General features: G+C 31.6%; 1 long non-coding RNA gene across 4 annotated transcripts; it reads right to left on the bottom strand.

The window, feature by feature from the left end:
* Positions 1–10104: 10104 nt before the first annotated feature.
* On the bottom strand, positions 10105–13796 carry LOC123298418. 4 transcript variants are annotated; one of them, XR_006535268.1, is made up of 4 exons: positions 12941–12959; positions 12439–12502; positions 12189–12266; positions 10105–10262 (listed from the first exon to the last, which is right to left on the bottom strand). It is a non-coding gene; the product is annotated as an uncharacterized LOC123298418 (long non-coding RNA). The 4 variants fall into 4 exon arrangements; XR_006535266.1 differs by lacking the exon at positions 12941–12959 and adding an exon at positions 13670–13796 and having other exon boundaries at positions 10106–10262; XR_006535267.1 differs by lacking the exon at positions 12941–12959 and adding an exon at positions 12687–12734 and having other exon boundaries at positions 10106–10262.
* Between the last annotated feature and the right edge of the window lie 538 nt (positions 13797–14334).

Genomic DNA, 14334 nt, shown 5'->3' with positions numbered 1-14334 from the left:
ATGTTGTTAACCTGTGAACAGAAAAATTAGAAACAATCATTTTGTGACTATAATAATAAAAAGAGTCCTTTGGAATGAACCCATCCACATTCGTCAGCTTCCGGTAAATGTTAATTAACGTCAGCTCGTCTCTATCTTTGAATATTTCTACGTCCAAAAATGCTATTTTCCATCCAGCTTCTGTTGACGAATTCTTTCGAATTCCTTCTTCTAGTTTCGTGTGGGTAATGAGTATGTTATTACCTGTGAACAGAAAAATTAAAAACAATCATTTTGTGACTCTAATAATAAAAAGAGTCCTTTGGAATGAACCCATCCACATTCGTCAGCTTCCGGTAAATGTTAATTAACGTCAGCTCGTCTCTATCTTTGAATATTTCTACGTCCAAAAATGCTATTTTCCATCCAGCTTCTCTTTGACGAATTCCTTCTTGTAGTTTCGTGTGGGTAATGAGTATGTTGTTAACCTGTGAACAGAAAAATTAAAAACAGTCATTTTGTGACTCTAATAATAAAAAGAGTCCTTTGGAATGAACCCATCCACATTCGTCAGCTTCCGGTTGTGTTAATTAACGTCAGCTTAGCTCTATCTTTGAATATTTCTACGTCCAAAAATGCTATTTTCCATCCAGCTTCTCTTTGACGAATTCTTTCGAATTACTTCTTGTAGTTTCGTGTGGGTAATGAGTATGTTATTAACCTGTGAACAGAAAAATTAAAAACAATCATTTTGTGACTCTAATAATAAAAAGAGTCCTTTGGAATGAACCCATCCACATTCGTCAGCTTCCGGTAAATGTTAATTAACGTCAGCTCGTCTCTATCTTTGAATATTTCTACGTCCAAAAATGCTATTTTCCATCCAGCTTCTCTTTGACGAATTCCTTCTTGTAGTTTCGTGTGGGTAATGAGTATGTTGTTAACCTGTGAACAGAAAAATTAGAAACAATCATTTTGTGACTATAATAATAAAAAGAGTCCTTTGGAATGAACCCATCCACATTCGTCAGCTTCCGGTAAATGTTAATTAACGTCAGCTCGTCTCTATCTTTGAATATTTCTACGTCCAAAAATGCTATTTTCCATCCAGCTTCTCTTTGACGAATTCTTTCGAATTCCTTCTTTTAGTTTCGTGTGGGTAATGAGTATGTTGTTAACCTGTGAACAGAAAAATTAAAAACAGTCATTTTGTGACTCTAATAATAAAAAGAGTCCTTTGGAATGAACCCATCCACATTCGTCAGCTTCCGGTTGTGTTAATTAACGTCAGCTTGGCTCTATCTTTGAATATTTCTACGTCCAAAAATGCTATTTTCCATCCAGCTTCTCTTTGACGAATTCTTTCGAATTCCTTCTTGTAGTTTCGTGTGGGTAATGAGTATGTTGTTAACCTGTGAAAAGAAAAAGTAAAAACAATCATTTTGTGACTCAAATAATAAAAAGAGTCCTTTGGAATGAATCCATCCACATTCGTCAGCTTCCGGTAAATGTTAATTAACGTCAGCTCGTCTCTATCTTTGAATATTTCTACGTCCAAAAATGCCATTTTCCATCCAGCTTCTCTTTGACGAATTCTTTCGAATTCCTTCTTGTAGTTTCGTGTGGGTAATGAGTATGTTATTACCTGTGAACAGAAAAATTAAAAACAATCATTTTGTGACTCTTATAATAAAAAGAGTCCTTTGGAATGAACCCATCCACATTCGTCAGCTTCCGGTAAATGTTAATTAACGTCAGCTCGTCTCTATCTTTGAATATTTCTACGTCCAAAAATGCTATTTTCCATCCAGCTTCTCTTTGACGAATTCCTTCTTGTAGTTTCGTGTGGGTAATGAGTATGTTGTTAACCTGTGAACAGAAAAATTAGAAACAATCATTTTGTGACTATAATAATAAAAAGAGTCCTTTGGAATGAACCCATCCACATTCGTCAGCTTCCGGTAAATGTTAATTAACGTCAGCTCGTCTCTATCTTTGAATATTTCTACGTCCAAAAATGCTATTTTCCATCCAGCTTCTCTTTGACGAATTCTTTCGAATTCCTTCTTTTAGTTTCGTGTGGGTAATGAGTATGTTGTTAACCTGTGAACAGAAAAATTAAAAACAGTCATTTTGTGACTCTAATAATAAAAAGAGTCCTTTGGAATGAACCCATCCACATTCGTCAGCTTCCGGTTGTGTTAATTAACGTCAGCTTGGCTCTATCTTTGAATATTTCTACGTCCAAAAATGCTATTTTCCATCCAGCTTCTCTTTGACGAATTCCTTCTTGTAGTTTCGTGTGGGTAATGAGTATGTTGTTAACCTGTGAACAGAAAAATTAGAAACAATCATTTTGTGACTATAATAATAAAAAGAGTCCTTTGGAATGAACCCATCCACATTCGTCAGCTTCCGGTAAATGTTAATTAACGTCAGCTCGTCTCTATCTTTGAATATTTCTACGTCCAAAAATGCTATTTTCCATCCAGCTTCTCTTTGACGAATTCTTTCGAATTCCTTCTTTTAGTTTCGTGTGGGTAATGAGTATGTTGTTAACCTGTGAACAGAAAAATTAAAAACAGTCATTTTGTGACTCTAATAATAAAAAGAGTCCTTTGGAATGAACCCATCCACATTCGTCAGCTTCCGGTTGTGTTAATTAACGTCAGCTTGGCTCTATCTTTGAATATTTCTACGTCCAAAAATGCTATTTTCCATCCAGCTTCTCTTTGACGAATTCTTTCGAATTCCTTCTTGTAGTTTCGTGTGGGTAATGAGTATGTTGTTAACCTGTGAAAAGAAAAAGTAAAAACAATCATTTTGTGACTCAAATAATAAAAAGAGTCCTTTGGAATGAACCCATCCACATTCGTCAGCTTCCGGTAAATGTTAATTAACGTCAGCTCGTCTCTATCTTTGAATATTTCTACGTCCAAAAATGCCATTTTCCATCCAGCTTCTCTTTGACGAATTCTTTCGAATTCCTTCTTGTAGTTTCGTGTGGGTAATGAGTATGTTATTACCTGTGAACAGAAAAATTAAAAACAATCATTTTGTGACTCTTATAATAAAAAGAGTCCTTTGGAATGAACCCATCCACATTCGTCAGCTTCCGGTAAATGTTAATTAACGTCAGCTCGTCTCTATCTTTGAATATTTCTACGTCCAAAAATGCTATTTTCCATCCAGCTTCTCTTTGACGAATTCCTTCTTGTAGTTTCGTGTGGGTAATGAGTATGTTGTTAACCTGTGAACAGAAAAATTAGAAACAATCATTTTGTGACTATAATAATAAAAAGAGTCCTTTGGAATGAACCCATCCACATTCGTCAGCTTCCGGTAAATGTTAATTAACGTCAGCTCGTCTCTATCTTTGAATATTTCTACGTCCAAAAATGCTATTTTCCATCCAGCTTCTCTTTGACGAATTCTTTCGAATTCCTTCTTTTAGTTTCGTGTGGGTAATGAGTATGTTGTTAACCTGTGAACAGAAAAATTAAAAACAGTCATTTTGTGACTCTAATAATAAAAAGAGTCCTTTGGAATGAACCCATCCACATTCGTCAGCTTCCGGTTGTGTTAATTAACGTCAGCTTGGCTCTATCTTTGAATATTTCTACGTCCAAAAATGCTATTTTCCATCCAGCTTCTCTTTGACGAATTCTTTCGAATTCCTTCTTGTAGTTTCGTGTGGGTAATGAGTATGTTGTTAACCTGTGAAAAGAAAAAGTAAAAACAATCATTTTGTGACTCAAATAATAAAAAGAGTCCTTTGGAATGAACCCATCCACATTCGTCAGCTTCCGGTATATGTTAATTAACGTCAGCTCGTCTCTATCTTTGAATATTTCTACGTCCAAAAATGCCATTTTCCATCCAGCTTCTCTTTGACGAATTCTTTCGAATTCCTTCTTGTAGTTTCGTGTGGGTAATGAGTATGTTGTTAACCTGTGAACAGAAAAATTAAAAACAATCATTTTGTGACTCTTATAATAAAAAGAGTCCTTTGGAATGAACCCATCCACATTCGTCAGCTTCCGGTAAATGTTAATTAACGTCAGCTCGTCTCTATCTTTGAATATTTCTACGTCCAAAAATGCTATTTTCCATCCAGCTTCTCTTTGACGAATTCCTTCTTGTAGTTTCGTGTGGGTAATGAGTATGTTGTTAACCTGTGAACAGAAAAATTAAAAACAGTCATTTTGTGACTCTAATAATAAAAAGAGTCCTTTGGAATGAACCCATCCACATTCGTCAGCTTCCGGTAAATGTTAATTAACGTCAGCTCGTCTCTATCTTTGAATATTTCTACGTCCAAAAATGCTATTTTCCATCCAGCTTCTCTTTGACGAATTCCTTCTTGTAGTTTCGTGTGGGTAATGAGTATGTTGTTAACCGGTGAACAGAAAAATTAAAAACAGTCATTTTGTGACTCTAATAATAAAAAGAGTCCTTTGGAATGAACCCATCCACATTCGCCAGCTTCCGGTTGTGTTAATTAACGTCAGCTTGGCTCTATCTTTAAATATTTCTACGTCCAAAAATGCTATTTTCCATCCAGCTTCTCTTTGACGAATTCTTTCGAATTACTTCTTGTAGTTTCGTGTGGGTAATGAGTATGTTATTAACCTGTGAACAGAAAAATTATAAACAATCATTTTGTGACTATAATAATAAGAAGAGTCCTTTGGAATGAACCCATCCACATTCGTCAGCTTCCGGTTGTGTTAATTAACGTCAGCTTGGCTCTATCTTTGAATATTTCTACGTCCAAAAATGCTATTTTCCATCCAGCTTCTGTTGACGAATTCTTTCGAATTCCTTCTTGTAGTTTCGTGTGGGTAATGAGTATGTTTTTACCTGTGAACAGAAAAATTAAAAACAATCATTTTGTGACTCTAATAATAAAAAGAGTCCTTTGGAATGAACCCATCCACATTCGTCAGCTTCCGGTAAATGTTAATTAACGTCAGCTCGTCTCTATCTTTGAATATTTCTACGTCCAAAAATGCTATTTTCCATCCAGCTTCTCTTTGACGAATTCCTTCTTGTAGTTTCGTGTGGGTAATGAGTATGTTGTTAACCGGTGAACAGAAAAATTAAAAACAGTCATTTTGTGACTCTAATAATAAAAAGAGTCCTTTGGAATGAACCCATCCACATTCGTCAGCTTCCGGTTGTGTTAATTAACGTCAGCTTGGCTCTATCTTTAAATATTTCTACGTCCAAAAATGCTATTTTCCATCCAGCTTCTCTTTGACGAATTCTTTCGAATTACTTCTTGTAGTTTCGTGTGGGTAATGAGTATGTTATTAACCTGTGAACAGAAAAATTATAAACAATCATTTTGTGACTATAATAATAAGAAGAGTCCTTTGGAATGAACCCATCCACATTCGTCAGCTTCCGGTTGTGTTAATTAACGTCAGCTTGGCTCTATCTTTGAATATTTCTACGTCCAAAAATGCTATTTTCCATCCAGCTTCTGTTGACGAATTCTTTCGAATTCCTTCTTGTAGTTTCGTGTGGGTAATGAGTATGTTTTTACCTGTGAACAGAAAAATTAAAAACAATCATTTTGTGACTCTAATAATAAAAAGAGTCCTTTGGAATGAACCCATCCACATTCGTCAGCTTCCGGTAAATGTTAATTAACGTCAGCTCGTCTCTATCTTTGAATATTTCTACGTCCAAAAATGCTATTTTCCATCCAGCTTCTCTTTGACGAATTCCTTCTTGTAGTTTCGTGTGGGTAATGAGTATGTTGTTAACCGGTGAACAGAAAAATTAAAAACAGTCATTTTGTGACTCTAATAATAAAAAGAGTCCTTTGGAATGAACCCATCCACATTCGTCAGCTTCCGGTAAATGTTAATTAACGTCAGCTCGTCTCTATCTTTGAATATTTCTACGTCCAAAAATGCTATTTTCCATCCAGCTTCTCTTTGACGAATTCCTTCTTGTAGTTTCGTGTGGGTAATGAGTATGTTGTTAACCTGTGAACAGAAAAATTAGAAACAATCATTTTGTGACTATAATAATAAAAAGAGTCCTTTGGAATGAACCCATCCACATTCGTCAGCTTCCGGTAAATGTTAATTAACGTCAGCTCGTCTCTATCTTTGAATATTTCTACGTCCAAAAATGCTATTTTCCATCCAGCTTCTCTTTGACGAATTCTTTCGAATTCCTTCTTGTAGTTTCGTGTGGGTAATGAGTATGTTGTTAACCTGTGAACAGAAAAATTAAAAACAGTCATTTTGTGACTCTAATAATAAAAAGAGTCCTTTGGAATGAACCCATCCACATTCGTCAGCTTCCGGTAAATGTTAATTAACGTCAGCTCGTCTCTATCTTTGAATATTTCTACGTCCAAAAATGCTATTTTCCATCCAGCTTCTCTTTGACGAATTCTTTCGAATTCCTTCTTGTAGTTTCGTGTGGGTAATGAGTATGTTGTTAACCTGTGAACAGAAAAATTAAAAACAGTCATTTTGTGACTCTAATAATAAAAAGAGTCCTTTGGAATGAACCCATCCACATTCGTCAGCTTCCGGTAAATGTTAATTAACGTCAGCTCGTCTCTATCTTTGAATATTTCTACGTCCAAAAATGCTATTTTCCATCCAGCTTCTCTTTGACGAATTCCTTCTTGTAGTTTGTTGTGGATAATGGGTATGTTGTTAACCTGTGAACAGAAAAATTAAAAACAATCATTTTGTGACTCTAATAATAAAAAGAGTCCTTTGGAATGAACCCATCCACATTCGTCAACTTCCGGTAAATGTTAATTAACGTCAGCTCGTCTCTATCTTTGAATATTTCTACGTCCAAAAATGCTATTTTCCATCCAGCTTCTCTTTGACGAATTCCTTCTTGTAGTTTGTTGTGGATAATGGGTATGTTGTTAACCTGTGAACAGAAAAATTAAAAACAGTCATTTTGTGACTCTAATAATAAAAAGAGTCCTTTGGAATGAACCCATCCACATTCGTCAGCTTCCGGTTGTGTTAATTAACGTCAGCTTGGCTCTATCTTTGAATATTTCTACGTCCAAAAATGCTATTTTCCATCCAGCTTCTATTTGACGAATTCTTTCGAATTCCTTCTTGTAGTTTCGTGTGGGTAATGAGTATGTTATTAACCTATGAACAGAAAAATTAAAAACAATCATTTTGTGACTCTAATAATAAAAAGAGTCCCTTGGAATGAGCCCATCCACATTCGTCAGCTTCCGGTAAATGTTAATTAACGTCAGCTCGTCTCTATCTTTGAATATTTCTACGTCCAAAAATGCTATTTTCCATCCAGCTTCTCTTTGACGAATTCTTTCGAATTCCTTCTTGTAGTTTGTTGTGGGTAATGGGTATGTTGTTAACCTGTGAACAGAAAAATTAAAAACAATCATTTTGTGACTATAATAATAAAAAGAGTCCTTTGGAATGAACCCATCCACATTCGTCAGCTTCCGGTTGTGTTAATCCAAGTGGTCCAACGCTTTATTAATTGGCACACTAGGAAAAAGGACCGTTACGTCAAAAGATACAAACTTATCCCCATCTAATAAATTGACACCCTAAAGTTTTTCTATGAGTTCCATAGAATTCGTGACACTATTACCTGTTGGCTTGTTGAATTTTTTAAATTCTGACACAAGCCATTTTGCGATCTTGTATGTTGGTGAGCTGATTCCGGATATAATATGCCGCATACCATCTCCTTCCTTGTGAGTTATCGGCAATCAGTAGCTGACATTGTTTGATCACCTCTTTTGTACTGAATCCTTCTCGACACGTTGATATGGTCCTTCCCTTAATAGCTTTTATTTACAAGAGAGTTAAATAAATAATAATGGGTCATAGAAAAGCCACTACTTACGTCATATCGAAAACTCGTTATTTTCTTTCAAGTTTTCTAAGCTACAATCTTTCATTTCTTAAAGTTACAATCCAGATCCAGTCCAGTCCATCAACAAAACTAGGTACTAGGTATTCAATGTTGGTTGGCGTGCCATTCATACAAATTACTTATCTCTCAATCCATTATTTTGATTCTTTTGGAATACCAATCATAACAAATCGGAATAAATCTTAGGGGGAAACAAACTAATAAAAGAACTAAAGTTTTCCTATCAATTACTGTCTAAACTATTCGCTTTACAAAGGAAAAGGTTTCAAATAAAAAGTTTTTTCGTATTTATAAAAAACTCTCTAATTTAAAGTTTTCTTTGCCAGTTATAAATCAGATTGAGCTTATAATTGGACCTGAAAAGTTTTTTATATAGAAATATTTTAAACAAATATTTGTTTGTTTGAAGCATTTTCCTGAATTAAATTTATTTATTTATACTGATCTCTTCTAAAGCGTTAAATAAAACACTAGGACTGTAGATAGCATTGGCTTTGTATAAACATTTTAAAGGAATGACTTGAACACATTCCTTATTCTTTTTATAATTATTAATGATTGCAGATCAACCAAATCATTAACAACTTTATTTAGTCAAATTAGATGATCCAGTTGTTTGTTCATCACAACATCAACATCAGTTTGTATCAGCACATAAAATTAATTAACTAAAAATAAAAAATAAAAAAGTATTAAAATCTATTGATTCTTACCTGCCTTACAAAATACTATTTCTAATGAATAATATTTTGTGTTTTATGCAGAACCTCTACCTCCACCTCCATCCATAAATATATTTTTATTTTTAAGTTTAAAATACAAATTTGAATGATTTCATTTTAATTGGTTCACCACCTTTAATTAACAATAATTATTGAATCATTCAAATTTATCTGCAACATTTGATATGATATCAAACATTTTAAGCTAATCTAACATTAGATCCCATACCTACACCCACACCCATCTAATTTAATTAAACAAACAATGCAATCAATGTGTTTAAGTTGAACTCTAGAAGGCCCTCACTAAAATAACTGAAATAAATAAATTTATTTAAAAAATCAAAAAACCCGATTAAGTTCAATATCAATTGAAAAGAAACAAAAACAAGTACAGTAGTTTACATAGCGACTTTAATAGTCGCTACCCATTCAAATTTACAATGGCTTGAATATTCGCAATAATGGGTCTCGTCCATTAAAGTCGCTATGTCTATATAAGTGTGTTCCTGTATGGCACACTAGAAGCCAAACACGTTAATCAATTTTAAGGATTCTTAAGTCAATCGAATGCTACTGAAAATATTACAAGAATGAAAATTCAAAAAACTTAATTATGTCAAGTGGGGTGGGGTATCATTGAATAGGTATTTGAAAATTCTAACTAAAAATGGTAAAATAAAATAAAAAATCAAAAAACCCGACTGAGTTAAATATAAACTGAAAAGAATAAAAACAAATACAACAGTTTACATAGCGAATTTAACAGTCGCCACCCATTCAAATTTACAATGGCTTGAATATTCGCAATAATGGGTCTCGACCGTTAAAGTCGCTATGTAAACTGTTGTATTTGTTTTTCTCCTTTCAGTTTATATTTAACTCAGTCGGGTTTTTGGATTTTTTATTTTATTTTACCATTTTTAGTTAGGATTTTCAAATACCTATTCAATGATACTCCACCCCACTTGACATAATTAAGTTTTTTGAATTTTCAATCTTTTCATATTTTCAGTAGCATTCGATTGACTTAAGAATCCTTAAAATTGATCAACGTGTTTGGCTTCCAACGTGTGTGCCATCATACAGGAACACACTTATATAGACTGATAAACATAGTATTACTTCTTTGCGTTGCTTAATCGGGTAAAAATAACAAGTTTAAACGTCACACTCCCGTCGATCTAATGTTAGCTAGCTCTAGTTAATGTAAATCAATATAGCTTTGGACCATATCTATTTTTAAGCTGATCAAACAGGATTGGATTGGATTGATTGATTATAAATCAATTTAATTGAATAAAGGTAACACCAAATAAAGATCACTTTTATTAATATTTTCACAAATTTAGGATAAATTATAGGTTTGTGGTCCAAAGTTATTAAATAGTTTATTTATCTGTTAAAAAAATAGATTTTATTTTATTTGAATAAAAATAACAATTTACATAATTAGGTACGGAACCATTAAATTAATATTCTAACAAATATTTTTAAATCGAACTAGAATTTAATAATAAATCTATCTTTATCGTTATCGTTATCGTTATCGTAGAACAGATGCTGTAAAAATTTGTTTTAAAATCTGTGGCAACTCACTGCAATCTGTACAAACAAAACCACGTCCTGCACCCCAAAGTTCGCACCAAGCTGAAAACAAATTAAAACATTCATTTTAAAATTATTTTATAATCCACTTAATAATTATTTAAGAACTTTTAAAACGTGTTGGAACGGAACAGAACGGAATCAACAAATTATTTTACAAAATCATTAAAAATACTCGAAAGCTTGTTTTCAAATTCATTATAAAATAAAATACACTTTTATGCATTTTGAATCCCTCGTACGTGCTGTACGTGCTGTACTCATCCACGTACAAGGGATACCGAACAGACAAACCGTTCAAGATCGAGTAAAAAATGTTACATTACAAATATTGATGATACCACCAAAATTTTGGTATAGATCTTCATAAAATCACTTAATAAATCTATTTACGGTTTTCCGTCTGTCTGTAAACATGATAACTCAAAAACGAAAAAAGATATCAAGCAAAAACTTTTACAGCTTGCTCATGACGTAAAGAGAAAGATCGAGTTCGAAAAAGAGCAACAAAGGTTAAAGTCTTGGATCCGAAGAACTCATCTTGTAAACCATTAGAGATGGAACAAAAGTTTAATGTAAAAAATGTTCTTTATAAAAAAATAAACATTTTACATTTAAACTTTTGTTCTATCTCTAACGGTTTACAGGATGGGTCCCAAGGATCCAAGACACAATTGACCTATGTAGCTCATTTACGAACTTGACCTCACTTTTTACGTCTTATAGCACGATTTAAAAATTTCAGCTTGATATCTCATTTCGTTTTTGAGTAATCGTGATGACAGACGGAAATAGACTAATTAGGTGATTCTATAAACACCTGTACCAAAATTTTTTTCATAGCATCAATATTTTTAAGCGTTACAAACTTGAGACTAAACTTATAGAGTGTCCTTTTTATAACATACACGTGGTATAAAAAGGGCACCCTATATATTGTTATTAAAGCTGTGCTATTGTTACTGTTTTTGGTAACAACCATTATAATATTTGAGAAAGAGCTTTTCTACGCTTTAGCACTAAGCACTAGCCAAGCTTGAATGGTTGCGTGCATTAAATGTAATTTTCGTCTTATTTTTTTAATAAATTTTTGTTTATCTCAATTTCATTTTATTAATTCATGTTTATATTTTTGAGTGGTGGAGGGTTACAATATTTGTAAAGGAAATTATTTAGTTGACGCAGTTGTACGATGTACGATACAATGCACAACATAATACATAAAAGGAATAAAAACCCTCTAGAAATTGTTGGGTACAGAATCGTAAACTTACACTTGAAACATATCTAAGAACACTCTCTATCAAATTACCTATTTCCTTAAAGCCTTCTACAAACTAAACCTATATTAAGAATTATGGCCTATTTTTTAATTGTTCCAGGTACGGAATCCTAAATTCACACAAAAAAAAACATGGCAAAGAATACTTTCTGTTAAATGACCTTTCAAACAAAACGATGACACCGACAGACAGACACACATCTAGCTATCGAACTTATATCACCTATTTTTTAATTTCGGAGGTTAATAAATACTAAACAACAAAACAGAATACTTGTTGAATGTACGTACATCTAAAATCCTGTAGGATTAGAAATTAGCACTCATTAAAACAAACTAACTTGACCCGTGCGGAATCCCACTCCCGTAGTTATCGGAACCCGTTACTAAAAATAACAATAAATACCTAATACACTTGTCTAACGTGTTTCTTCTTAAGCGGTACATTTTTAGATCATGAATATAACTTTCATCATTTCTAGACATAATAAGCTTGAAAATGAAGGGTGAATCATGGAATTTAATAAAGGGATAAGAAAAATAAGGGCAGGACAGAAAAAAACTTGCTAGAGTAATAATAAATATAAGATAAGACAACGGATAAGTTTAGTGTAAGAAATAGGACAATAATTGTGATCAATATTTTAAAAAAGATAAAAAAGTAAAAAAGGGAAAGAGACACCTACCTGGTAACTAAGATGGGATACATCTCGTGCTTGAAATCTTGATCTTAACGGTATGGATCCAATAAATTACCAGTGTATCTGAAATCAATCAAAATCAAAAACTAAATAACCTTCTCTGAAATAACCAATCAAATTAACATAATTATAGATTTTATTTATAGCCTTTTTATTAAAAATTATCATTATTATGAAAAGGAAGAATTATTAGCCATTAAAATCTTATTAGTTTTATAAGGTTATATTTACATACCTTGGAACAGGCAATCCAAGTGCAATAACACGAAAATCTTCATCGACACGTCTGGACCATGTTTCTATAAATACGAAAAATTTATAATTTAAATAAAATTCAATTAGTTCAAGTTAAAAATAATAAAAAGTATTAATTTTGTAAATTTTAATTAATTTAATTTAAGGGATCGAATTTTGTGTTAGTGTTCTGTTTGTTTTTAATTAATATGCAAATAATTTAAAAAAAGACTAATAAAAATAACTTACAAATTTTATTTATTTAATTATTAATTAATAACAAAACAAACGAATAATAAATAAATAAAATAAATAAAAGGCAGCCATTTTGTTTGTTTTTGTTTATACTAGTTTGTTTGTACATAGCTTGGTAGAGGGTTTGAGGCTATATACGAAGTATCACGGTGATACACGATCAACAATTATATTTAAATTATTTTATATCTGCAAAATTTTAGTAATTATGTTTATATTAAATTAAAATGATAATAAAAATAACTTACAAATTTTATTTTTGCAATTAATAATTAATAACAACTAATTATTATCATAATAACAAAACAAATGCATAATATATAAATAAACTAAAAACAAGGCAGCCATATTGGTCAATGTTATTTACACTTTAGTGGCGTTGTTTGTAAATTATTTTATATTCTCAAAATTTAGGAATTGTGTTTAAATTTAATAAATATGATTATAAAAATAACTTACAAGTTATATTTCTTAAATTTTTAACTAATAACAACTAATTATTATCGTAACAACACAACAAATGCACAATAAATTAGTAAACTAAATAAAAGGCAGCCATTTTGGTCGATGTTTACACTTTTGTGGCGTTGTCTTGTATGTATTTCTATATCTACGAACTATTACGGAGATGTACGATCCGGAAATGATTATTTTTACCATCGAAATTAATGTTTGTTCTGCAAGTTTACCATAGATGGCACCACGACGAAATAAATGTTAATTCACCGGGTTTTTATAAATATGATTATAAAAATAACTTACAAGTTTAATTTCTTAAATTTTTAACTAATAACAACTAATAAATTATTATCGTAATAACACAACAAATGCACAATAAATAAATAAACTAAATAAAAAGCAACCATCTTGGGCAATGTTGTTTATACTTTAGTGGCGTTGTTTGTAAATTATTTTATATTCTTAAAATTTAGGAATTGTGTTTAAATTTAATAAATATGATTATAAAAATAACTTACAAGTTATATTTCTTAAATTTTTAACTAATAACAACTAATTATTATCGTAACAACACAACAAATGCACAATAAATTAGTAAACTAAATAAAAGGCAGCCATTTTGATCGATGTTTACACTTTTGTGGCGTTGTTTGTATTTCAATTTCTACGAACTATCACGGAAATGTACGATCATAAACAGTGGTGGATTTACACTAGGGGCAGTCGGGGCTAGTGCCCAGGGCGGCAAAATTTGGAATGTGATTATTTTCTATACAATATATAATTAACTAATTCTTTTAAATAAACATTTTATTTTTCAAGAAATATAATTTATGCATTATGTATCAAATCAAAATTTTGTTTATTATAATATAGGAAATTTAAGTGAAAACTATTAAAATAGTTTAATTAATTTATTTCCATAAAGGTTTGCAAAAATAAAATTTGACATTTTTATTTTCTGGAATTGATAAATTAATATAGTTTTTTTGAAGAATTAAAATTATTTTTGATAACAGAAACTTTAATTGATCAATGAATTTTCCTAAAATTGGAGAATTATCAAATAATACTAATTAATTATAATTTAAAAGAACAGTAATAATAATATGTAATACATAATAAATTTTCTGCAACTAATTAGTTATTCTAACTTAAATAAAATTTCAGTCATAGGGCGGTA

The sequence above is a fragment of the Chrysoperla carnea genome, chromosome 4 (assembly GCF_905475395.1).
Source record: "Chrysoperla carnea chromosome 4, inChrCarn1.1, whole genome shotgun sequence".
Taxonomy (NCBI): Eukaryota; Metazoa; Arthropoda; class Insecta; order Neuroptera; family Chrysopidae; genus Chrysoperla; species Chrysoperla carnea.
Note: the sequence above shows the minus strand (reverse complement) of the source record. Positions and strands in the feature narration are given on the sequence as shown.